A 27,584-nucleotide genomic window follows, 5' to 3' on the forward strand; every position below is an offset into this window, starting at 1 on the left:
AAGAAAAAAAAAAAAATGGTTTGTGTGCCATCCTGCTGCATTACCATGTATAAAGGAGATGTGAAATGAGGTGTTTAATGTTTTAAGAGCTGAAAGCGCAAAGGTTTATACTTGTGGGAGTTTTACCTGGGCAGGCTAAGTCTGCTTTTCCCTGGGTTTCCTGGACTTTTTGGAGAACTCATTGGAGGTTGCAGAGGGATGTATTTCAAGCATGCTCAGCATTTCATTGAAGAGACAGTGGTTTGGAATCTGTAACAAAGGCTTCTTTTTTCTCAATTCTCTCTGACACTTGACTTAAAGGTGAACTGAACATTTATATTTTTAAAAGTTGGACTTGTGTCCTTTTCACTTCTTTATGATGTCCACAGAACATTTTATTTTTTTAAGTGTTTAAATGTTTAAAATTGTTTTTCTGCCTTTTTTTAATCTTAAAAATAACAGGGATGTCAAGTATGGACTTCCCTGGTTTTGCTGGAGGAACACCTGGGGAGGAGAGGTTCAAGTGTGAATGGGAAACTCTCTCACCTTAACTGAAAGGTCAGAGAGTTAGATCTTTAACAAAAACTTCCTTTTTCTTCATGCTTCTTAGTCATGAAAATTAAATAGATGTTAACAAAAACAAAATACTACAAAGTCCCTTCTTTTCTCAGCTGCCCAACTTCCACTTCCTGGCTCTTGTGACATTCTCTAGGAACGCTGGAGTCTTCAGGGCTAGACGAGATCTGAATTTCAAACACAAAGGGTTCATTTTCTGTTTGGTATTTTTAAGGCACCAACACAGCAAGCCCTACACCTTGCTATGGATGGACAGCTTGTACTTATTTTGTCAATATTCAAGAAGTACTCAAAGATTTGGGACTCCATGACATGTATGAAGACAGTGTCCGTGCCCTGAAGCACTTAATCTAAAAATCCAAGCCTCAAGAAGAGTAGGGAAAGAGAGATGGCGTCCAGATTTGGCTTACTTTCTTAGGCAAAGTTGTCTTTGGAAAGGCACAAGGCATCCGTATTGATTGAGATGTCTGAAACACCCTGAATGCTACAGAGTCTTTTTGCACACCATTGCTGGAAGATCCCAGAGGCCTATGCACAAACTGAAATGTTGCTAAAATTTTGCTGACTGCTTTCCTGCTTCGGTTAAATATTTAATGCCTTAACAGGGGACATATAAAACATGCCTCTTATTCCCTTCCCCTACCCTTCCTGCTGCTCCAATACATTATGCAGCCAAAGAGACTCTCCATCCAGTGAAGCAGGACTGAATGCAACCCTGCTGTGGACAACACTACCAGCCTGTCTGTCACTCAGACCTGTAACCAAGGCATTTTCGGCATCAGGCCTCTCTCTAGGGCTCTCTTCTAGGGCCATGTCTAAACCTTGCTGATTCTTTCTGCATCACATTTCTAGCTATCCACCCAGCTGAAACGCTCAGCCAGGTTCTCATCATCTCATGTCTCAATTACAGCAGTATCCTTTTTTCCGGTCTTGACAAATGCAAGTCCTGCTTGTAGCCATTCAGGATGGTGCTGCGAAGATCGTTTTCCTGACCTGTCAGTTTGACTGTCACCCCATCTTTGAATCCTTCCACTGGCTCTTCCTTCTTTAGTGCATCAAACACAAACTTACTTGTCTTCGCTTTCCAGGCTGTTCATGGCTGAGCCCTGCCTTACCTCATTTGCAATCAGGATGTTGACTCCTGCCTCCGATCATTCCACGATGCCAGCCTCCATCTCCCTTTTGTTAAATTTCCAATCAATTTTCCCATGCTGCCCTTTTTGGAAGAGCTCTCCATAAGCATTCACAAAGCGACCTTGTTCAAATCTCTACTCAAAACTCCTTTGCTGTGATACCTACCAAAAAGCTGGACAGCAGTAAGAACGCTGCTGTGCTGAAGGGAGCCTGTCATGCTGATCAGTATTGCATTGTTTCCATGTACTCCCGTTTGTCTGTATCCAACTGTCCTCTCTTGCCTTAAACTTAGATTGTGAGCTCTTGAGGCAGGGACTGACCTTTTGTTCCATGTTTGTACACTCTTAGCACAGTTGGGTCTTGGTCCTTTATTATGGCTCCTAAGTGCTATGACAATACAAAGAAGAATAATGTTATTTATGCAAAAGAGTCCAGTCCCAAATTGTTTTAAGCTTCCTGCTTTAGTCCATAAGAATTGCCATAGTACAGCAGAGCAGCGATCCATCAATACTCAGGTGTCCTGCTGCAGTAGTCAATACCAGATGTTTCAGAGGAAGAAATCCTGCAGTTGGCAGTTGTGATAACCTTCAGTGATATTTTTTGAGGTTACCCAAGGTGTCTGGGGAGAATCACTACCACTTCCTTACCGCAGGAGTTAGCCCATTGTGTGCCTACCAAAGGAAACTCTGCCCAGCTACTGGCTGCTGGCAACTCACTGCTCCCTTCAGGTTCCTCGAGTCATGCTCTTCCCTCTTGCAGGCTAGTAGTTTACACACATCCCTTCGTTACACTCATGTGCCCAGTCCCTTGTCTTCTAGTTACCCTCAGTGTACACCAATTCGCTACCTCCATGGAAGCGGCACTCCCAATTCTCTGGTATCACCTCAATTCATTGCTCTCTTTTGCACAAGACACTTAGACGTCTCTATAGTAAGACCAACTTGAAGTTAATATAACAGAGCTTGGGATAAAGATTCAAATAAAAGCAATTATAAGGAGTTAGAAACATTGGGTTACAGGTAAAATAAAAACATAAATTTATAGCCTGTCCTTAGTAACAGATTACTTTCCTGCTTAACCATCTGTTCCTCGCCCAAAGGTTAGTCCTTACAGCTCTTGTCCTGTCCGAAGAACTAGGATCCACGTCTCAGGAGCCACCTCCTGTAATGGATCCCAACTTAGGCCATTTCTTTGGCTCTTGTACACTTACAGGCTATTGTTTCTCAGCCCCTGGGGCCCCCTCTTCAGAAACCCTTCCTGGGGCTCCTTTGTCTTGGTCAATGCTCAAGTCTCCACCTGGACCAGACAGTAAACAAAGTGCTGTCTCCTCCAGTGTCCGTTGTTCTCACCACTGATTGAATTAGCCCTGAGATCCTGCCTTACTTCCGGTGACAGTCTCACTTCAACAGTTTCGCAACCTAATATTTTACAATTTACGTATCTCCTAAACTATTTCCCATACAGTGTTTCACAGTAACCACGACAATCAGCTAGTTTTTTAGTTCTCAACAGAGGCCACAGACGATCTGCTTTGGTGTAATATTGAGAAGATGGTCAGACAGAGATGTAATATACCTGCCAGGGCGTACCTGGGCAGGTTTGTGTCACACCTGTCCCAGAAAATGTTTCCTTCTAGCCCTCAAGATTAGAATATGCCTTCTGCCCTGAAGCAGGAGAGTCTGTATCTCTTCTCAAACGTCTAAATTTTGTAATGTTTGCTGTTATAGCTCTGAATATGCTTGTTGTTTATCTAAATGTCTCATTCCTTTTTGAATCCTGCTGAGCTCATTTAGCAATGAGTTCCACCAGCTAATTGCGCATAATATCAAAAAGTGTTTTCTTTAATCAGCTTTGAATTTGATACCTTTCAGTTTCAGTGACTGTCTCCTTGTTCTTTTGTTATCAGAGAAGATGAATGGAAGTTCCTGAATTACCTTCTCTATACAATTGATTATTATTAGAATTTTATCTAGTCTCTTCTTACTCCTCTCCTCTTTAAGGTAAACAATCTCAAACTTCCCAATATTTCTTGATATGATAATTTTTCAATGCCCTTCATCATTCTTATCTGCTGTCTCAGAACCCCATGCTGTATTCTAGGTGAGGGGTATCATTGATTTATAATGGTGTAGTATTCTCCCCCCCTCATTCCTTAGGGATTGTTATGTCTTGTTGGCTTTTTTGATAGCTGTTGCATGTTAAGCATAGATTTTCAGTAAACTGTCCACAGTGATGTCTGGGTCTTTTTCCTGAGTTGATACAATTAATTTAGAACCCAGTGAAAAAAGTATGAGTAGTTCAAATTATTCCTTTCAATGTGCATTACTTTGCATTTATCAACATTAAATTTTATATACCATCATGCTTCCCATTTGCCTTGTTTGGTTAGGTCCCTCTTAAGTTTCTTTATTCTATTTTTATCATATCAATCTATTTGCAAGAAACAGAAATAAGGCTTATCGGAGTATAATTCCCCAGATCACTCCTTGCACTTCTTAAAAATATAGGTATAATGTTTGCTATGCCCAAGTCTCTAAACCATGTTCCACTGTGTCAACTGATCAGTTTATCTGTGAGTGTTTGAAGTCCTCCTCTATTATCACTTTATCAGACTTTATTGCCTATTTGATCTCTCTCAGCATTATGTGCTCAGAGTCCTTTTCCTGATTTGGAGGCTGATAGTAAAGGCCTACTAGTATATGTGTATTATTATGTTATTTGGGTCTTTGTCTCACATCTGGGTCTTGGGTCCCAGGCTCTGCTGGCCTGGAAGTGAGACAAACCTTGACCACGAACTCCGAAGACTGTATAGTTTCCTACCTTTATGCATACATTGTTGATGCCTTCCATGGAAGAAGTTTTGGAAGAGGCATTAGCTAAATCATGGCTCCGTTTTACCCAGTGCACTTGATGCTATATTCACCCTGACTTGGCACTTCTGTTCTGAAGGATATCCGGATGGCTGCAGGATGATAGAATAACCAGGCCCACTAGTCATTAGAACAAAACCCTAAAACCACTTTTTCTTCCTTTCTCCCTTCACTACCTAATTTATGAGCATTATTTAATTCTGTTCTACCTGCAGCAGACAAGCAACGTTGGATAACTCCTTTGTATGGCAAGCCGTATCTTCCACTTGTCAGCAATTGTGCATTACTTCCGTGCTGCAACGTTATATGGTTTCTAGGTCTATCTGTGTCTTCAGAGCTGCACAGATGCCCCACTCCCCTTTGTTGCCTCACACAAGTACTTATGGATGGCAATATGTAACTTTTTCTGGCATGAGCTTATGGAGAGTCAGAAATTTAATGGCAAAGTTGTTTCCTGGTAAATGGGAGCTCTGAGTTTCTATTTTTACTAGTAGTCTTTTCAGTCAAATTAACCTACTGGTGCTGGGCTCTTGGATTCCTTGATGTTTCCAGTAACAAGGAGTCTGTGTACTAGTGCCTGTGATTATAAGGTCAGATGTTTGATGCAACATGTGATGCACTCATCTCATTGTGTTAAGGTGCCAATATGCCTCATTTTGTCAGTATCACTTTATCAGCAGAGACTTTAGTGCCTTCTTCATGTTGTCTGCTTTGCAAAGCACTGACTTCAGAGGGCTTTGCAGCCTGCACCTGTGAACTTCTGCTGGGGGTCGATGAAAGGTCAGGGTAATCAAGCTAGAGTAACTTTCCGTTTTACTCAGATGAGGGCTGGGGAAAGGTTGCCTGGTTTGAGGGAGAATTTCATTGTGATGGATTAACTTTCCCTTGAATAGTTGTTTTATGGCACAGCTGAATGAGAGATTGTAACTTGGCTGACAGCAGCGATCCCAGCCAGTGTAATTAAAAGCAGCTGTGTGGGTAGGGAGTCAGCAGCTGGGACCAGCCTCCATCTTCAGCTTTCCTCAGGTATGCCTCATTCTGACCGACAAGGCTCCCTCTGCTTGTAGCCCGGTGTAACAGATGTACTCAGAAGTCTGAGGTTCCTTGCACTTGCATTTCCTGCCAGGACAGAGTTTATCCCTCCCATATGCTACAGTCAGTGGGTCACTGATGAAGCTCCAGCACCAAAAGACAAAGTCAAGTTCGTGCGCAATTTTCCAGGCCCCCGAGGTTTTAATCCCCAAAGCATGTGCTGCCACGCAGCAATGAGAGAGGATTCTGTGAACCCTTGAAAGGATATTACTGGCTTGGATTTTTCCATTCTCACACTTTGCCCTACTATGATCAAAACCATGTGAATATTTCCTGTGGTGCATCGTAAGTGAGCATCTCACACTGAAACGGGAAAGGAGATACCTGTCTGCGACATATTAAGTGACTTCAATGCAGTGGTTTGCTTTAATTACATATTACACTCAGCCCCTAACTTCCAGAAGTCTATTGTGCACTGCTGCCTCCTTCAAGTCAGCTTTGCTGTGTACGTATCAGGCTGGCTGCCAAAGGAAGAAAAGGCTCCTCATCCAGAATTTCTAGTGATCTGCATGGAAGTGCCCCTGTTTTGACTCCATGTCCAGTCCTATCTCTGCTGCCCTGCTCCTACTGCAAGTATAAAAAAAATAGAGACAACCTTTGTGAACTCCTCCCTGCAACTCAGTTTCTTAAATATTATTGTGCATCTTTCTTCTAATCCTGCTGGGAGGCAGAGTTGTCAGAAACACTTAGCAGGAGTGCAGCTCGAGGCAGTATTGTAACCCCAGCAAACACAGTTCACCAACCTGGTCAAGTTAGAGGTGGGCATTCTTAGCTCCTTCCTCAGACTGCCTCAGCTTCTGCCTTAGATAGCTGTGTAGGTTTTACTGCAAGCTGTTGAACAACTGCAATTTGTCATGGGTGAGTGACTGATTCCTTTAGCTACCTCATGGAGGGCTGTGTATATTTTTTTATGAAGTACTTGGAGTTTCTTGGATGGAAAGAGCTACTGAAGTGCAAAGTATTGTTACTGTGATATGCTTACTAATAGATGCATGTACTGCTCCAGAAGACCAGTGTTCTCCCGTTCCTGTTCTTGTCTCTATTTGACCTGCTCTTTTTGGCTTTATTATTTTTACTATTTTTATTATTTATTATTTTTACTCTTTCACCATTGTTAAATGCATGGTCAGTTTTTTGTTACTGAGCATAGCCAGGTTTCCTGCCACAAAGGGAATAATTTACGTTGTTATTGAACATGATCTTTGAGTACTAGGGAAGCTTTGTCTAGAGGCTCAAATGGCTGAGGTAAGGGGTCAGGGGGCCCCCTCCCCCTGTTTCATTGGTGCTTCTGCCTGTCTGCTGTGGAGAAAAGCTGTTCAGTGATGTTTGGATTAGCTGCAAAAATGATACAGAGAGGGTAAAATTCTCTGTTTCCTTAGAACAGGAAATGATTTGCATAGGCTCAGAATCAGTTTGCCGTGAGAAAATGACCCTTTACATTATAACTGCCTGGTTATGTTCATCATCCCCTCGGCTTCTCTGTGGAACTTCAGGAAAGCCTACCACAGTGCTTCTGCTTGCTTAGATATAGCCTTTCCCCAACCCACTGGCTGGAACTGCAGGACTAAACGCATTAATTTATTCAGCAGTTGTGTGTGCGTGCACACGCACGTGCATGTGCGTTTTCTCTCTCTCTGAAACTTTCCATCTAGAAGGTGCTATGTTTTTAGGATATGATGACTGCACTAATGAATTCATTAATCACAATAATCTGATTAAATTGATGGGGGAGAAGGAGAGGAAGCCAGCAGGTGTTATAAATAGATTATTTTAAGATATAAGAGATATCCAATTAGCAACGGACTCCTTCAGCATTTAAATGGAAGTGTTGCACGGGAGATTTACTGGTAACCAACACAATAAATTACACTCTATGGTTTCTTGGCTGAGAGTGCGACACACAGGCCGTTAGTGGGACCCATAAATAAAACAGTGGTGAGGTACTGTCGGGAAGAAACACCAGTTATATATTGCCCTGTTTTTACAGGCCTGTGTGAAATGGGGTAGGATGTTTACAAAGGGACTGGAGATGAGGGGCCAACATGGATGTGAAGCCACTGTGGCGGTACCTGGGGAGAAGGAAGGAGGGTACGCAGGACTGTAAATGGAAGGAGTATAGAATTGTTTGCCCCGGAGGTTTTGGAGGTCAATCCTCTAGAGGACGGCGATAATAGAAAGGAAGCTTTCTGTCAGGGAAGCATATGTTTTTGTGGAGATTACATTCTGTATAGATTAGGACTTCTGGGAGGGAGGGAATGGAAAGATGTGGCTGAAACCTAGGACCATCTGCCAGTAGCTTGGCATAGTCATTCCATTAATGCAATGCTTATTAGTGTGGGTCCAGCTGAGATAGACCAGGGAGGGAGCAATAAAGGCAGACAACTCTTACCCAGAGTCCTTTAGGAGTGGGAGAGGTTTGCTTACATGCTCTGTTCTGGTAACCTGTAAGATTCGGCTTTGTTAGCCAGGTAAAACCTGCTTGGTCAGAGGCTTTTAGCCTTGCCCTTGCTAGATTGAGGGATGCAGAGTGGGGTTTGCTATAGAGAGAAGTTTATAATGGGTTTTGAGCAGGGCATTTGAAGTGGCGAGGAGGAGCTGGGTGAAGGGAAACTTGTGATGTTTTGCAAAATATGTGGCATGTATTTGCTAAATGACTGCCTTTCCCCCAGGACACTTCTGAGCACCAAAATGCCCTGTATTTACTATTCTGCCTCTGTCGTGGTAGCAGAGAGTTCAGGAAGGGGTCAGAACTTTGAGAGAACAAAGCATCAATTCTGGGATGTCTGCCACTCTCCAACAAGCAAGTCTCCCCTCTGATACTCGATTAGTCTGCAACCTGTTCTCTGGTAAGCAGCAAACCAGGGAGTGCTCAGAGTAGGCAGAATAAAACACCATGGCTATAACAGCTCTTAGAGGAGTCAACTTGGACTGTTTGCAAGGGCATTGGACCTAGGTTCTGTTCCCATCTTTGCCACTCACCTGCTGAGTGACCTTGGACAAGTCATACGTCTCTGTTTTCTGTACCTCAGGTTTACCGTGTGTGACGTGAGGATAATGATACTTACTGTCTGTAGTAAAATGTTTTCTGTTCTGTGTTTGAAAAGCACTATATCAGAGCTAAATGTTGTTGTTTTATTACACCAGCTCTATATTGCCCTTCATGTCTGAGTTCAGGCCTGGATGAGAACGAGATGGTTGAGCCTTACGCCTGATGAGACCAATGTTGGGAGAAGTACTTGGGAGAAATGGTGAAATTGTAGCATTCTCTCCCCGCCCCTTCCCACCTGTGTACACAGATAGCTGTGCCCATTGCTTGTTACATAGCTTCTCAGTTTGTAGTGGTTTTAGATCCCTGACTACTTTGTATTCAGCGTCAAATTAGATAGGAGGAAAAAAAACAAGGGCTATAGACTTCCATGCCTCAGGGCATAAACTAACTGCTAACTGCCGAGAAATAGGGAAAATCTCCCCATAAACTGATAATTGTCCACTACAGGGTCACGTAAACAGCTGGGACAGACCATTGTCAGACAGCATACTGAAGTCTGATTTGGTCTGCTTTGGCAAATCAGTTCTATGTTCCTAGATATCCAGATAGCAGCTATGATTGAAAGCACCTTTCTTCTAGAATGAGCAATTTCAAAGCTTCCTGGGGCTTTGAAAGGGGAGGGGCACCTGCATGTGTAGCTGGAGTGCAGCGCAGTGCAGCTGAGTTCAATGAGCAGAGCAGTCAGGGTGGCATTGTGGGATAGCTCCTGGAGCCCAGTTACGGCACACAGTGTCTGTACTGAAGCTTTGTCACTCTAACTTCGTCGCAAAAAGCTTTATGTTTCTTTGTGAGATAGTTTTATTTTGTTGCCAAAGCAGAGGAGTTTTGTCAGCGGGGGGAGCATTGCAGCGTGTACACCACCACTGTTTTGTCATCAAAAGCTGACTTTTTCCGACAAAACTCTGTAGTGTAGACCAGGCCTTAGACTTTGGAACTGCCTCAGTCCATCAGAGCCTGAATTTGTTCATCTTCAGGGCAGATGCCAGGTTTGTATTCTTTCCCAGGCTTTTTTGAGTAGGAGGTGGGATGAGGGATGGGGAGGTCAGAGGAAGAATGTGTTTATTGTGTTGCTATTTTTAAACTATGTGTTGATTTATTAAGCGAGTCTTCCTTTAGTCTGTATCTCTTATACATTTGTTCAAACACAAGGAACAGGTGCTTTCAGGAAAAATGAATAAATAGAAGAGTGTAGTTGGAAAGTGAACCTTTTTTGCTCAGTTAATCCATCCTTTTGGTTCAAGCAGGATGGGCCTTAAATGAAGGGAACTAGGCTGGTCGTTGTCTTTCCAAATCCTCTTTTGATAATGAGTTCCAAAGAGATGTAAGAGTATGTACAGAATCATCTGGATTCTGGTTTACTGCAGAAATGAGAGTGGCTTGTGTCTGGACCAACATGGAGAAAAATAATTATGTACTTTTAAAACTTGTATACTAAGCTTGCTTTGCCATTCATGTGTAATGCAGTGTCAAACTCATGCCAATAAAATTGTTCTAGCAATGCACACCAACCATTAAGTTTACACACACACAGAGCACACCATTAGGTTTTTACACACACACACACGCATATACATCCACAGCATACTTAGGACTTGACCAGTGCCTGCTGAAATCAGCAGAAAGACTTCCACTGACTTCAGTGGGCATAGGCTCAGGCCCTTATCTGGCTGTCACTATGGAAAATGTTAGTGTTTTCTATCACTCTGGATACAAATTCATTTCTTTGCACAGTATTTCTTTCACCTGCTTTAAAATGTGAATTCGAACCATTTTGACAAAGTGGCCAAAATGTTGTCTTAGTCACTGAGCCCTCCTGTTACAGCCTTCGCTGAAATGCTATTTTAGAATTTCCTACAGTGATGATACTCCCCCAGTGCTTTCTAAATTGACAGTTCATGTATCTTTTCTCCAGTAATGGAAACATATCACTATCCCACAAGGGATAGCCATACTACGGCCGGGCTTTGGCCCATTCTACAATGAGATGAAAAGGCTTTGCACTTAGTGCAGCCATAAGTGAACCTCCAGCTGGCTAGATTCCTCTCTTAAACACACAAGTGTGGCCTTACCCAGGAAATGATGTTCAAACAGAGTTGTGTATGTAGCTGATCTCTTGGGAAGAGAGAGAGAGAGAGAGCGCAAGCCCTTCACTAACGTTTAAGTGAAGCTGGAATATTAGATGTCTGCTTGGAAGTACATGGAATTTGATCACTGACTGAAACAAAATCACAGTGAGAAGACAGGAGGAAATAGAGGAAAGGAAGCAGGGAGGCTGAGGAGAAGATGAGGAGGAAAGCAGAGAGTTTCCTTAGAGCACAGAAAATCCTTACTTAGTTATATGATCTCTGAATATGCTGTAAAATTCTGTGCCCTGCTTCCTCCTTTCAGCAGCACTGCACCTAGCGGGGTGCCTGCATTAGGAATGCTATATGGAGCTGTTGTTTTAGTGCCTTGTTATTCAGTGATTCTCAGACAATGGTCCCCAGAGATACTTCAGTCACAGTTATGAGGCATCTGTCAATCTTCAGTCATTGACTCCTCTTGCTGGCTCTAGGCTGGTCTTTCAGGGTATATCTACACTGCAGTAAAACACCTGCAGCTGGCCCGTGTCAGCTGATTCAGGCTCCTCTGGCTAAAAATTGCAGCATAGATGTTCATGCTTTGGTTCTGGGACCCTCCCCCCCCATGGGGTCTCAGAGCCTAGGCTCCAGCATCTTGAACCTCTACACTGCCATTTGATAGCCCTGCTGTGTGAGCCCCTTGAGCCCAAGTCAGAAGATGTGGGCCAGCGCAGGTGTTTTTTTACTGTAGTGTAGACAGATCCTGAGAGTTTCCAATCCCAGAGGCCTCTTTTTTTTTTTTCCTTCCCCCAAAACCCCCATGCACTTCCCTGCACCCTGGGTGTACCTTTTTCAGGGGCTGCGTTCCTGTAAATTCACCCCCAATCAAATTTTCAGAGTCTGAAGCCCCCAAAGAGAAAATAAACAGCACAGATCTAAACTGAGGAGGGGCTGCCAAACACCTGCACTGAAGGCATTAAAGGGAATTTATTTTTACATTGTCTTCTTAAGACTGCCTTTGTTACTTTTTCATGTAGCCAAGCTCTGCAGGTGCCTCATGGAAGGTGTGAAAAGAGGAATGGCTGGTTGGGAGGAGGGATCCACACAAGGATCTAAGAAGTAATCCATAAATATGAACAAGATTGGGGAACAATGCAGCGAAGATAATTAATCTCATCTGAATGGAGTTGGGTGTCAAGGTCCTCTGTATCTGCATAGGGAGAGGTCAGGGTTAAAAAGGGTAGAGAGGTAGATGTATAACAGATTACTTGGATGGTCTTCCAAATAATGTTAGAGGCAATCAGAACCTCCCTTGGACTGACCAATTTGATGTTTCCAGTTGGTAGCACAAGAAGCTTTGACAGTGATGCTGGCCCCTCTGTAGCCAAGCTTGGGGTAGCTAGGAGCCTCCAGGGGAAGACGGACCGGACTGTTTGGCTCGTGGGCACTTCTCACCATGTGACTGTGAGGCAGCAGTATCTGCGGTATTCCACACCTGAGCTGAGCAGTGGAGGCGTTTCAGGAAGCCCCTGTAGATTGAGGAGCAGGGCTTTCTGAAGCTGAGTGGGAAGAGAAAGAACAGTCAAGCCAGAAAGGATAAGCCTGGGTGAAAACCCAAGTATCTGTGCTTGGTTCACAGGGACTGAGGATTGTCACAGCATGGGAAAGGTAAATCGGATAAGAAGTTTTAATTCCTCACCCACTCCCCAAACAGGAACTAATTCAGATTAAGCAGTGTTTCTTGTGCTGCTTCCATTTCCTTACTCTCCTTTTTTCAGAGGTGCGGTGCACCTTGCTGGCTGCTGGTGTGGAATCAGCAAGCCCACTGCCCGTTTCATACGTAGAGTTTGTGTCCTTTCACCCAACAGTTAGGGTCCCAGGTTTCAAATTTATTGAGTTCCAAACAATTTACCCCTGGCTTCCACAAGTGGGGACAAGTGCTAACAGTTTGTGTCTTAGAAGCAGTTTCTCTTCTCGTTAAACATCGTATCCCTTCATCCAGTTACACTGTTGCCTTTGGAATTATTATTGTGAAGTTGATACTTGTAGACAAGGCCACAGCCCTTTTGGGGACACATTGGTGCTCCCTTCCCCTCGATCTGTAATTTAGACAGTGAAGTTCAGATGTCAGAGATCTTTCGCACCGTCTGAACACCTTCAACCCTGGCATAAGTGGGCATAGCTCCATTGACTTCCATGTAGGGGGTACCCCTTTACATCCAGGCTGACTTTACTTCTGCGGCGTGTTGCTTTGTACCTGGCTTTTTTGGGGAGTACGTGGTGCTGTCTTTTCTGTATGAGGTAACCATTCGTAGGAATGAACATCATGCTCTTTTATTAGAGAGTCCTTTGCAAAAAATTGTAACTCAGGAGTCATGTTGTCGACTTCTCTGCGGGTTAAGACATTGCCTGTCTTCCTGTGGAAGGCTGAGTGTGCTTCACTTTCTGGTAAAGGATGAAGATAAAAGAGTGTATGAGGGGCTTAAATAGGCAATCCAGTCAAGATCAAATATTGATCATGATAGATAAAAAATGCCAAGAGGGGATCATGTGGAATTAAAGCCTCTGACTTAATCAACTATCCTTAAAGAGGGGCAGAGAGAAAGAGAAATGAATGTGTTTCCAGCTCTTGAAATTCCCAGTGAGAGCCCTCCGTTTCACTTTGTGTAGCTTGGGATGTGTGCTGGTTTAGGCGCAGGGCTTTCACACAACACCACTGTGGTGGGATTAAATTCATGCTTGTGGAAAATCAGCTCATACGATATTTTCCAGCTGGGCTCTTTGGAAAATAAATCTTCTGCCATAAATTTTGGAAGAACCAGTATGTGTTAGCTAATGTGTTCAAAACACACCTGTTTTCCTAGTGTAGACATAGCCTAACATGTCCTAACACTGATGAAGCAGCATTTTGTCAAGATGGACGACATCTTTGGTTTCTTTGGTTTAGGGAGAGGGCAGTGCCAAACCCAGAACATTTAAGATATGTCTACAATGCGGTGGATGCCCAGGGTTTGTGGCACTCGAGTCAGTGTACCCAGTGTTTGAGAACCCAGGGCTTGAGCAGCTACACTGACTGCCAATCCTAGGATAAGAATTTTTTAACCTGGGCCCAAAGCCAGGGCTCCAGCATCCACTCTGCAGTACACAGAGCCAAGTCCAACCAACTGTATCCCAAACTTCCTAGCGCCCTCTCAAACTGTGGCCGCTCTAGCCCTTGGTTTGTGGTGCAGTGTGGGAAAACTGGTCTGTCCGCACCACACATTACAGGAAGCTGTGCCAACATATCCTGCTGAGCCATCGTTTTGGCCTGTGCACTGCCAGTAACTAGCACCAGCAGAATGGAGGCGTCGCCATTTCAAGAACTTCTCTTGCTTGGGCTTTGGCTCCTGGCAGAGCTTCCATGAGACACTGTGGGCAATTCAGTGGTACTTTCTGACCCGCCAAAGGCACCTCCCAGAGCTCATGGTGGAGAAGGAGGAGGACACAGATGTGGCACACTCTAACGGACTCATACTGGTCAGGACACTTGGCATAGATCTAGGGGTAGTCAATTATTTTTTTGTCAAAGTCCAAATTTCTTGGTCAAAGTATAGGCAAGGTCCAGACCACCATCCAGCTCCCTTCCCCATACCTCCTGATTACGCCCTCCCCTCCAAGTTCCCATATCACCTACCAGCTCCCCACCCGCCCCTCCTGAAGAGTATGGTGTCTGCATTTCACTAAACTGTGAACAGGACACGCGGGGCTGGCCCACTCCCCCACCCCCCACAAAAATTCCTTTCTCCCCCATTGAGCCAAATAGCAGAGATGGGGGCGGCGAGGGTGGGGAGAGGAATGGGTACAGGCTGGGATCTGGGCAGCAAAGCAGAGTGTGAGCATGTGTCAGTACTTTGGGCTCAGAGCCAGGAGGTGATGTGATTAGACTGTGATCCAGAGCGCGCAGCAGTGACCCTTTGGGGGTTGGGATAGCAGAGGGGCGGGAAGGAGGCTCTGGGTAGCGTGTGGGGCTAAGGAGACTCCAGATACCAGCCCTGGAGAGCTGGGAAGAGGCGGGATGTGGCAGAAGCAGGTGACTGGAAGTGGACTGGTTAGGGTGGGGAGGAGAGAGGGCTGGAGAGGGCTCCAGGGACTGGCCCCAAAGGACAAGAGGTGGGGAGGACACGAGGCTGGAGTGGGGGGGTGGTTCCGGGGACTGCTTGAGTGCGGGGGGTATGAGGCCGGGATGGGGAGACTCGGGGGTGGGGGGTATGAGGCCGGGATGGGGAGACTCGGGGGTGGGGGGCATGAGACCGGGGTGGGGGGACCCTCTGGCAGAAAGTGCACTGCCACAGCTTGAGCTGGATGCACCAAGCACCACAAGTCAGGGATGTTTGGGGCTTCCAAATTCTGGACTTGACTGGCCCAATGGAAGAGGGAGGATATGTGCCTGGGGAGGGGGGTTGATTGCCATTCATTGTACTTTTTAATGACATGACCACTTGTGAAATGGATGGACAGTATGAATTGATGTAAATAACCGCGATTGATGTTTATAGTTGTATTGAGGCATGGGTTTTACAGAGTCCATGATCATGTGTTTACCTTTATTATTTGAAATACACATTATATAATATGGTGCAGTGATGGCAATATAATTCCTTTATAAAATAAAACCTTTTATTTTTACATATGTATTGAAAAAATACAGTATTAAACCATTGCCTGGCAGGCCAGCTGCCATCAGCTCACCAAAACACCAGCAACAACAAAAGTTTTAAAAGTAACCAAGCACAAAGTGCATAAACAAGAGCAAACAGTGAAATTATGTCCAAGACAACTTCTCCTCCACTACTGCATGTCCCATGGCTCCCGTTCTCCTTTCCCTTCCTTTAGACATTTGCTGCGCTCTTGGTGCCAGGGCAGGCGGGTGGAAGTGTCCACAGGAGAGGGATTTGGCACTGTGGACTGCATTTTGTCCTGACTAGCCACTCACAGGGCCTGATTGTATGGGACACCCAGCCATGGAGTTGTCCAAGCTGTTCCTGGAATTCAGGCTAGGTACCGCGAAGGAGACACTGGCTGTGGTGTGAGTGCAGCAGGAGCCTGCACTCTTGCAGCCATTAGAGACAGCAGCCACTCAAACAATTCCTTTTGTTGCTCTATGTCTTCCTCCCTCAAGCGCCATTCCTGTTCCTGGGCTGTGAAGCAAGTGCTGGCTCCTGCGCCTCTACCCTGTCCTTAAGCTGCGAAGCCAGCCTGAGCCTTTCTGCTCATCTCTCAGCATGTCTTTCCTTTTGCCACAAGTCCCAGTGTCTGGTAGTGGACTTGCTGGTTCGCCCTGTTCAGAAGATCACTCAGAAGTTCATCATGGAAAGGCTTCCTCTTGAAACGGTCCATGAAAGTACAGAGAGCCAGACTTCCACAGTTTGGGTAAGCTGTGGAAGTAGTGTAGTCCACAGAGGTAAAGGGACCTGGAATAGGACAAGACACAGAGGGTTATTGTCTTGAATAGCTCAGTGGAGGAGCACAGAAAAATCTTCTTGGAATGTCAAGGACAGAAAATGTTACATTTTGAAACTGAGCTTTGGTATATTGGCAGAGGGCTGCTTCAGACCACAGCCAAGTTAATCAGAGTGAAAGAAGTGCTGAGAGAATGATATATTAAAAATTCAATAACACGGAGTTTGGAGGAACTCGGTGATTGTACCACCCTGCATAAGCCTTCGCTGTCATTTCAACCATTACACATTGTGAAGGACATAATGGTTCTTGTGGTGCCCAGTTGGCAAAAAGAGACGTCCAAGTGGACGCTGGGAAACAGGTGTGTATGCCACCAAAGTATTCAAATGTCTGGTGACCAAACCAGCACATCAATGAGTGGAGTTGGCTGGTGAGTTAGGCGGCCCTGAAAAATATGTCCTGACTACCTATCTGGAGTTCCCGCTTCAGGAAAAGTTTGCAGCTCTCACCACCCAGGATTGAGTCAGAATTCACAAGATGCTGCATTAGCATCTATGTGGCTTAGTGCTGTCACGGATGTGTAGCCTGATGCAGCTTGAATCTGGGGTACTGCTGAATCTCCTTACTCTTGTCGGATGTGCAAACCTCCAAATATGCTTCTGTTGATGATGCACAGTCTTTCCAGACCCTGTTATCATCCAACACGACAGTAGCTGGCGCTACACACCCAACTGTGTCACTCATGCACCCACCATAGAGCCAGGGGTCAGCCAGTAACCCCCACAGATCCCAAGCTCTTCACTACCCAGGAATGCACCCCGAGATAATATTGTCTTGTGCTAGACAAAGATTTGTCCAGCATAAGCTCATTAATAAGCCCACTTCCCTCTCTATGTAAAAAAATCATGCATCATCTTTTGCTAATCTGAGTACAGATTGCCTAAAAACTCACTGGTTACAATAAAACATTAAACAAGTTTATTAACTACAGAAGAATAGATTTTAAGTTGTTATAAATTGTAGGCTTTAAGAGATCAGAAGAAGTTACCAAAGAAATAAAAATAAGAACACAATCTAATTCTAAAAGTATATGAATCTAGAAACGTCTCACTCTGAGAGATGGTACAAGAAGGCTTGCAGCTCTTCAATTCACAGGCTACCTTTGCCGGCAACCTAGCCCTCCCCTGTTTCAGAGTCTTTTGTCTTTCAGGAATTTCTTTAGGTGTTGAGCTATGGGGGAGTAAAGACAAGTCATGATGTCACTCACTCCCCTTCTTTTATAGTCTCTTCCAGCTTGCTGGACCAGTAACCTGGGGGGTCGTCCTCTTTGGTCAGTTGGTATTCCATTATATACATGCTTTCTTGGTGACGTGTCTAGGGATGGGGTTTGGAAGAGCGGTCTCTCCTTAATGGTCCATTAGCATGTCTGGCTACTTCACTGTTGTGCCAGAAAGGCTGTTCGTGGGAGTTTCCCACCTTGCAACATGTTCTAGTAACATACTCAACACTGTTTCATAACTTCCCATACGATGATAGCGCATACAGCTTACCAGGATATTAATGTTAGCAAATTAAAACTTTTAAAAGAATATCTACCACACAAGGCGTACCGTGTACTTAGAACATATCCTAATTACAGGACATTGGTGAATATGGACTTTCTGGGGTGATTTTGTCAGATACAGAGTGTCACAAGTGCCTCCCCACAGCTTCCAATGCAGCATTTTAGGACTGCACACAAACACACAGAACTGCACCGCCATCCCCCTTCTCCACCTGACAAATTTCTGGACTGAATTCACCCTCCCTCCCAGTCATATTTGGGACTAATGATTTTGTCACCCATAGAATGCATGGACTACGTTTAACAGAAATGGGGCTAACTGCTCCCCCACCCGTACAGTTCAGTCTTTTTAGGCGGATCGTTACACTGCTGGGTTGCTACAGGGAAGGTAATATAAGGTTCTAATTTTAGCAAAGTGGAATGCATCAAAACAAATGTGTGCTTTCCCAGTAAAAGTTCTCTTTTACATGCTTATTTTTCTTTTGTGTTTCCCAGTCTCCACTTTGAATTCCACATAGAGGGGAGGACAGCAATGGAGTTCCAAGGCACTCACATGCAATCCAACATTAGCAGATACATGCTGCTACCCAGAGTGAGATGCCAGATGTGCAGTTCTGGTCCCTGGTTTTCTGGTATTTGGTCTTGAGCCATTTAATCCGTTCTCTGTACTGGTATATTTCCAATGCCTGTCGCAGTTTTGACCTACCCTTAGCCCATCAGTGGCATGCTGTGTCAATTTAGGATGATGCGGAAGAAGTAGAGTTGAGTAAGCCAGCAGCAGAGCTGTTTGAACAATTTGACGGAGGTGAAAGGTGTAAGTACAGAGCTATGCCACTTTGATCCAGTAGCTCAGACAGCACTGCAATGCTGCCATCTTAATTATAGTATTGCTGTCAGGACATGCTGCCCCATGGCAGAAAGGGACCTCCCACTCTCTTCCAAGACTGTAGTGCTTGGCTCCTGACCTTATTCAGGGTCAGTCTTTGGTTACAGATAGACTGAGGCTGAAACAAATCAAAGAGAAGAGTAGTGCAATCCTAGTGGGGTTTTCAGCAGTACAGGGAGATGCCTCCCCTCCAGATGTAGGAAGAGGAGAGAGATAACAAGGAAAAATCCTTTGTAACTGCTTTGGGCTATAGTCCTACCCCCACGACCTCACCTTCCTTTCTACACTGTTGTTGTGAAGTTGACCTGATCTTTGTTTGCTGGGCTGTGGAAGTTTGACTGACCAGAGGGCTGGTAACTGGTGTCTTTTATTTTCTCTGCTCTTGACTGCAGTTGGTTTGCCTCCTTGCTTTCTGCTCTATGGAGATATATGGCTGCCTATCACAATGCTTCTTGCTACAGAATGGGAGAAGGGGAGGAAGATAATGATAAATACAATCATCAGTTTTAATTAAGGTGATCATATGCCTGTTTTGGCTGGGACAGTCCCTTTTTTAAGCCCCATCCTGGCCACCCCACTTTTTTGACAAAAGATGGCATTTGTCCAGTTTGCTCTTGCCAACGTGACAAATGCCCACTTTTGTCAAAAAGTGGGGTGCGGAGTAACACGGGGGGGGTGAGTGGGGATGCCAGCCCCTCACATGGGGAAGGCAGGGTTTGGGCGGGGGGCAGGCAGGGCTCAAACATGGGGGGAGAGGCAGTGCTTGGGCGAGCAGCAATGCCACCCTCATGCGGGGAGAGGACCTTGGGGGCCAGCCCTGCACAGAGAAAGGGGGAGGGCTAGCCCCTCATGGTATCCCATATTCCTTTTGGGAAATATGATCACCGTGGTGCTACGGCTTCCTTCTTTGCATTACCCGTTTTCTTGAACTGGACCATCTGAGGGCTGCAGTCTGGCTAGTGAGGACTCCAGCACAGATGCACACAAGTACGGCAATGTCGGCTGGATCCTTGCCTCAGGCCCGCCTTGATATAAACAGGCCCATCAAAAGGAAAACCAAAAAACCATTCTTTTCTGTCTGTAAACAACAGAGTGCATGCAAAGACACGTGAGATCCTCAGATTACGTTGACTGAACAATGAACCAAATTGAGACACTCACTCTACATTATCCAACTGACGTTCTTGCTTCCTCAGCTGGCTCCTTTCTTGCCTTCTGTTTGGAAGCTTACTTTGGTGTGTTGAGCTTGGGGCAGTGCAGACTAGCGGGGAGAGGAGAGAAATGAACCTGAGGTGTGTGAAAACACAGTCTGTCATCTGAGCATCTGTCATCAAAAATAGGGATTCACTTCATAACTGGGGCTCATAACCCTTCCTAAACCAGTTCTGCTGGATGCACATGAATGAGACATAAGAGGGGAACTATATGTATTGAAATAATTAACTTGCTTTAAACATAACTAGCAAAAATCCCAGTTAACCTTTTTTCAAACAGATGCCAGCTGTTTAGTTCCCTTCTCACCTACTTTCCTAGAGATTCTGCCCAGCTCAGGTCTACACTACAGACCTATATCTGCTTAATTATGGCGCTCAAGAGTGTGAAAAATCCACACACCCTGAGCAGCATAGTTATGCTGATCTAACCCCTGATGTAGACAGCGCTTTGTCGATGGGAGAGCTTCTCCCTCTGACATAGCTACCGCCTCTCAGGGAGGTGGATTAACGATACCGATGGAAGAATTTCTTCCGTTGGCATAATAGTGCCGTTGCTAAAGCATTACAGCAGCACAGCTGCCCCACTGTAGTGCTGTATGTGAAGGCAAGCCCCCACTTACCTACCTCTCCAGTCCCCTTCTTTCAAAAAGATGCTGTCCATTTGCCTTTTTCCCTTCTTCCCTGGGACATCCCATCATCATCCTCTTCCCCTAGTAACTGGCAACTCCAGCACCTGCAAGTGGCTCTTTTTTGGTAATCAGTGCTCTACCTCATTCTTTTTTGAGTGATTATTCCTATGTGCGCTGCACGTCAATTGCACATATGCTCCATGTGACTGGAGAATTTTCTTTAGAGGTGTCCATATGGTCTGCACAGGTGCCCCTCTCTGTCCGTGCTCTGCACCGAAGGAATAAAGAGGTTGGCAGACCACCGCCATCTTAGTTCCTTCTGACCACTCTTAGTCAAGGATGGAACTTCGGTGCTTGTGCTGATTTCGTCAACTTCTCACTGTAATAGCTTTTGAAAGTTCTATAATCTCTTAGTGTTTAGTACAGTTAATTAGAAATTAGTTTAATAGGGGTCCGATGCCTTATCTTGAGACCCTCTATCCCAGGGTTTGCGAGGAGTATGCCATGGATCACTGGCTTTAAAAACTGTGTTATGCGCCTTAAGCTGTTCCCAGTTATAAACTACAGCACCCGTGGGAAGCGCACGTCATGGGCAAGTGCAGCATCTTCAGGTCGTTCCCAAGTAGGACAAAACAGCCTAGTGTTTGGTCCATAAGTGCGTCATGGATAAACCCACGAAGGCAGGAACAATCTCTTGAGTGGGAAGACTCTGCCACACGCACCCCTGTACGTTGGCCTGAAGAAAGTAGGAATGGCCCTTCTTCCCCCCCTTCTGTTCAGCTCCCAGAGACTGGAGAACAGAGCCGGAGCAAACAGGGAGGCATAAGTACTCCCATAAGGACAGGAGCCTTCCAGAGGCAAAAATCCCTGTCCCCAGCCATGGCTCTCTTCACATCTCAGATGAACATGTGCAAGGAGTTCTGCTCCAAAGGGGATTGCGCCCTGCGCGACATGTATGTCATGAAATGGTTGGGAGCCTTGCAGTATGTGTTCCCCTGTTACCCATCTTATCTCAGGTGTAGAAGAAATTCAGGCAGGACTGGTGACAAGCTATTCTTTTAGCAGGGTATGCATGACAGCTCTGGTACCAGTGCTTCTACAACTATCCAGCTAACCACTTCTCTGCCTTTCCCTGATATGTCAGCTACTAACCCAGGAGAAAGGATGGACTTCCCATCCCAACCTAGCCACACGTCACAGGATGGCATGGTTTTTGGATGGGTTTTGGAGTTAGAGAGGGCTTGTTCATCTGATGTCCAGGCCGTCCCAATCAGCAGTAGGAAGGACTCTATCAGGAAATGTTATAAAGCAAAGTGCCTCTATTGGCACTGGTGAGGCCACATGTGGAGTATTGTGTCCAGTTTTGGGTCCCCACTGCAGGAAGGATATGCACAAATTGGAGAGAGTCCAGCAGAGGAAATGATTGGGGGGATAGGGGCACATGTCTTATGAGGAGAGGCTGAGGGAACTAGGCTTGTTTCTTCTGCAGAAGAGAAGAGTGAGGGGGATTTGGTAGCAGCCTTTGACTACCTGAAAAGGGGTTCCAAAAAAGATGGAGCTAGGCTGTTCTCAGTGGTGGCAGATGACAGAACAAGGAGCAATGGTCTCTAGTTGCAGTGGGGGAGGTCTAGGTTGGATATTAGGAAAAAAATTTCCGTATGAGAGTGGTGAAGCGCTGGAATGGGTTACCTAGGGAAGTGGTGGAATCTCCATTCTTAGAAGTTTTCAAGGCCCAGCTTGACAAATCATCCCAGCCAGGGCTTTAGTTGGCGTTGGTCCTGCTTTGAACAGGAGGTTAGACTAGATGACCTCCTGAGGTCCCTTCCAAGGATAATCTTCTATAATTCTATGATAAAGTGTAGAAGATTTACATTTGGGTATAACCAACAAAGAATTTCCCTTTACAGTCTGCGATCCCAGAAATACTGAGCTACCTCTTATCTCTAAACTCCCCAGACTTTTCCATTCGCTCCTTCAGAATACACCTACTGGCCATCAGTGTGTTTCATCCTCTGGTAGATGCCTACTCTGTATTTTCCAACCCAGTCACCACCCACTTTCTGAAGGATTTGATTCACATCTTCTCTCCGATGATAAAACCAGAATTGGCCCTGGGACTCCAACCTTGTTTTATCAGCCCTCATTAATCCTACAGTTGAGCCTTTGACATCATGCTCTCTGCTGCATCTTTCTATAAAGGTAGCATTTCTGGTTGCCTCCCCCATTCTGTAACCGGCCCACACTTTCTCTGTACCTGTAGAATCCCTTGTTACCCTTCACATCCCTTGCTAGGTGCAACTCCAGTTGTTCCGCCTTCCCTACATCCACAGAGCCAGTCACCTCATCATAGAAAGCAATCAGGTTGGTCAGGCATGACTTTCCCTTGGTGAATCCGTGTTGACTGTTCCTGATCACCTTCCTCTCTTCCAAGTGCCTTAAAATAGATTCCTTAAGGACCTGCTCCATGATTTTTCCAGGGATTGAAGTGAGGCTGACTGGTCTGTAGTTCCCTGGATCCTCTTTCCTCCCTTTTTTGAAGATGGGCACTATATTTGCTTTTTTCCAGTCCTCAGGGACCCCTCCCCCTGTTGCCATGAGCTTTCAAAGATAATAGCCAATGGCTCTGAAATCACCTCAGCCAATTCCCTCAGCACCCTCGGATGCATTGCATCCGGCCCCATGGACTTGTGTATGTCCAATCCTTCTAAATAGTCTTGGACCTGTTCCTTCAGCACTACGGGATGTTCGCCTCCTTCCCATTCTGTGCCATCCAGTACAGTAGTCTGGGAGCTGATCTTGTCTGTGAAGACAGAGGCAAAAAAGACATTGAGTACCTCAGCTTTCTCCACATCCTCTGTCACTAGGTTGCCTCCAACATTCTCTAAGGGGCCCACATTTTCCCTAATCTTCCTCTTGTTGGCAACATACCTGTAGAAACCCTTCTTGTTCCCCTTCACGTCCCTTGCTAGCTGCAACTCCAATTGCGCTTTGGCCTTCCTGATTTCATTCCTGCATGTTCGAGCAGTATTTTTATAATCCCCCCTAGTCATCTGACCAAGCTTCCACTTCTTGTAAGCTTCTTTTTTGTGTTTAAGTTCGCCAAAGACTTCTTTGTTAAGCCAAGCTGGACGCCTACCATATTTGCTATTCTTTCTGCACATCGGGATGGTTTGCTCCTGTGCCCTCAATAAGGTTTCTTTAAAATACAGCCAGCTCTCTTGGATTCCTTTCCCCCTCATATTAGCTGTCCAGGGGATCCTGCCCATTAGTTCCCTGAGGGAGTCAAAGTCTGCTTTTCTGAAGTCCATGGTCCGTATCCTGCTGTTCTCCTTTTGTCAGCTTATCGCTGTAGAGCTCAGCTATGAATTCAAAGATATGTGGATCTCATTTCTAGATGTGTTTGGAAAAAATACTCTGAGACTGACTGCTTGAAGAATACCAGACCTCTATTATGCATCCCTCCGGGTTCCCTGCCATCCTCTTCTCCCTGTTCATGTGTATCTTATCCTATTTGATTTCTGCAATCCCCACTCTAATGCATTATGTCTATATAGCCTTGTCTTGTGTTTGTGCTGTTTGATGAGTTGTAAAATTGCATAAATCTATTGGAGAACCCGTGAAGCGTATGTTATTCAGGAACACAGACAAGCTGTAAGTTGTTTTTCTTTTTGTAATGTTTTTCTGTTTCTTTACCATAATCAATTTAAAAAAAAATGAATCACAAAAAACCATATCATGTTACTTGGAAGGATTTTTCTAGACTGTGATCATGTCCTACTGGATCTGTTCTTTTTTTCTATAAAAAAAAATAACTTCCTTTGTTCCTCCACTTGTGTCTTATCCTCTAACCCTTGTCTATTTTTATTATCCATCTGTTTATTTTTTATATCCTCCTTAAACTGGGGAGGCCAGAAGTGTTCTTTGTTTTTCTGGTGCAGTTGCTGCCGGACTGTACAAAGTAGCATTGTTACCTCTCTAGTTTTATTTAGGCTGCTTGTCCAGACTGAGGATAAAATTCTTCTCGGAACAGCTACCTGCACTGGGGCTTCCATGTGAAATCTGCTCTGTGGGCCAGGTGGACCCTGTTGTATTTGATCTGTGTAAATATTAAGATCTCTGTACCTAGAAAAACATAGCCCCCGTCTAGATTTCAGGAAAGCTATTTGTATCATAGTGGTGGAAGGCTACACTGTTAGGACCACACACGCAGTCTCAGCCCTGGTCTACACTTACCTGACAATTCAGCGGCAGTCGACGGGAGTAAGTCCCGTTGACAGCTGTGCTTCCCTTCTGTGCGGCATCTTCACTGCACTGCGTCACTGGAGGGGATGGATTTACTGCATCAACTTCTGGATCAATTGAGCGGGTCTTCACTGACTGCTCAATCGATCCAGAAAGGTCGATCTGACAGTGGCGACTTTGCCGCCATCAATGTAGACATACCCTCAGATAAGCCATACACACTTCCCAAAACATCTCTGGTTTTGCCTCTTTGCTGGAGCAACATTAAAAGTGAAACTTCTTTCCGGTGTGACTAATGTTTTTAAAAAAAATCCCTAGGTAATACAAATCCATAGGGCCATTCTTTCTCAAGTGCCCACCCTACATTCCTCCTGACTAACAGAAGAACCTTTGAGCTTCTGATTGGAACAGGCTACGTGGCCAGGTTGCTATTAACTGCAAGAGCTCTTTGACTCTGTTGTTTGTGCTATTGAATTTATAACTGAACACAAACACAAGAAGCGAGGTTGTTAATGGCAGGGTTAAGGGCAGTATTTACCATCTTTCCAAAGTGACTTATCAAAATGTGCGCTGGGCAGGTGTCTTCTTCTTGTTGCTGTTACACTGGTGAACTCTCTGGTGCTTCCAGGAGGGAATGCATTGCTGATTACTCTGCTGACAGTTTGGAAGCTGTTGTCTAGCTGCTGCTATTATTTCTGGTAGTACTGACTAGATGATAGGCTAGGGGCTTTCCAAACACTTCCACAGGATGGGCCCTGCTCACAGCTTAACACCAAGCAGATGAGCACATCGAGAGTGGGGGGCAAGGGAACCACAGTAGACAATTTATCTGAGAGTCAACTCAATTCTCAGCAGGAAGCATGGCAGAATGTAATCTTTCGGTGCTCCTGAGGGCATACTTAGTCAGAAAACTCATTAAGAGGGAAATTTTACAGGAAGTGCCAGGTTTGATCAGCTTTGAGGCCTGGTCCACACTGAAAACTTAAGTTGAGGTAGTATGGTGTTAAGGGGTATGAAAAAAATTCACATCCCTGAATGCCATCGATAGGCCGACCTGACACCCAATGTAAATGCAACTAGGACAATGGAAAAATGCTGCTATAGCATCTGTAGTGTAGACCTGGCCTGAGAGTATTCCAGCGGTGACCTAACCCATCCGTTTCATCACGTCACTCCTCTCTGAAGCTTGTCACTGGCTGCCCATTAGCTATCACATCGCTTTTCAGCTTCTTCTCACCATCTTCCAAGCTCTACGTAACTCTGCCCCTCCCCATTTGTCCAGCTTCGTCAAGCTTCACGTTGCCCCTTTCACCTCTACTCTGCATGTCTTCCCAACTTTGTCTACCTGTTTGTCAGCTTCTCATGTAATTCCTTACATACCTCTTTGACATGGCCCCCTGTGCATGGTTCAAGCTTCCTGTGCTCATCCCCGCAGCCCCTGCAGTGGCCACATGTGAGTCCCTCTTGCAGACCCACTTTCCATCTTCTGGACATCTCCTGGGGGGAGATGGGAAGGAAGGAAGGTGTGTTGTATCGAGTTGTCTTGAAAGACTATGGGGGACAGGGTGAGAAGGGAGTTGTGACCTGCATTAGGGGAAAGAGGCCATTTGCATTGTTAATGAGTTTTGTTTTAGCTTTTGTACATGCTGGAGCATCACATTTTAAAAAGTTGAAAAATAAACTGTAATCACAGCCCATGCTTCTCTCAATGTGTGTCATTTGTGATCTGCGTCTGTGATCCACCCCGAAGCATGCCGGTGGTGTCTTGGCTGCTGGCTGACTCTCCTAGGCTCCTACACAGACTGGGAGTTTGATTCCTCTCATATCAGCTTTTTAAAATGGTGGTTGTACGTTGAGCACAAGATGTGCCAGACTGGATCACATGGGGGATCCATCCAGTCATCATGCCTCTAAGGAGGCCAATACCAGGTGCTTGAGAGGAAGGTACAAGAACTCCTGCGGTGGGCTGTTTGGCACGCCCGTTAATTGGAGGCTGACGTCGGTGCTAAAGCAGGACTGTGTATATCCCATGCAGAAAACTCTTTCCCAACAAACTCCTGGCTGTTGGAACTGTGCATGTTCTTGTTATCCACATAAATTAGGAGGCCTTTGATGAATCCTCCTCTCTTTGAGTCAGGGATTGTCATTTACTGTACACACATACAGTGCCTTGTACAAAGGGCCCTGACGTGCTTGAGGCCTCTTGTCACTCCTGCAGTATAAATTTTAACGCTGTTATTTATGGTTATAGGGAGGGCTCTCGTGCTGTTTCCGGAAACATGCTGCACAGAAATGCAGAAGGCAAGATCTAGGCTAGGGAAGTTAGAGGTGCTTGTTCTGATTGCTTATTTGTTTACTAATTGGCTTTAGAGATATTAACATTTATTTAATACCCCAAGGGCAGAGCTTCTGTTTTAGTCTGGAATCAGTGCCTCCATATCGGCTTAACTACTCCAGAGCCCGTAGTTATGTCGCTCCCACTGACCTAGCATTGTCCACACTTGGCACTTAGGTTGGTGCAACTTACATCGCTCGGGGAGTGGCTTATTCACACCCCTGAGCGACATAACTTACACCCCCATAAGGTGTAGTGTGAACATAGCCTCTGTCAAGTGTTTTCTCCTTGACCACCCCTTTATCATGCACAGAAATTTCCAGAGATTAAATTAACTTCATAGTACAGCCTGTTTTCATCTTCGTCTGTTTGAAAAGTGGCCTGGTAATCAGGTGGAGAAGGGGTGTAACCTGATCTGGGTGGTCACACCTGCCCTGATAGATATCATACCGCGCTTTCTTACACTTCATCCACACTTTTTTTGCTTGTCATGACAAGAAAACCTATTGAACTGA

The 27,584-nt window shown here is 45.2% G+C and overlaps 1 protein-coding gene across 1 annotated transcript in view; it reads left to right on the forward strand.

Moving 5' to 3' along the window:
• Nucleotides 1–27,584, forward strand: part of NDST2 (N-deacetylase and N-sulfotransferase 2) — a 189,996-nt gene that overhangs the window by 91,271 nt on the left and 71,141 nt on the right. The gene's annotated exons all lie outside the window — the stretch shown is intronic.

Source organism: Emydura macquarii, unplaced genomic scaffold (assembly GCF_026122565.2).
Source record: "Emydura macquarii macquarii isolate MOO-44397 ecotype Brisbane River unplaced genomic scaffold, CSIRO-AGI_Emac_v2 contig_67, whole genome shotgun sequence".
Taxonomy (NCBI): Eukaryota; Metazoa; Chordata; order Testudines; family Chelidae; genus Emydura; species Emydura macquarii.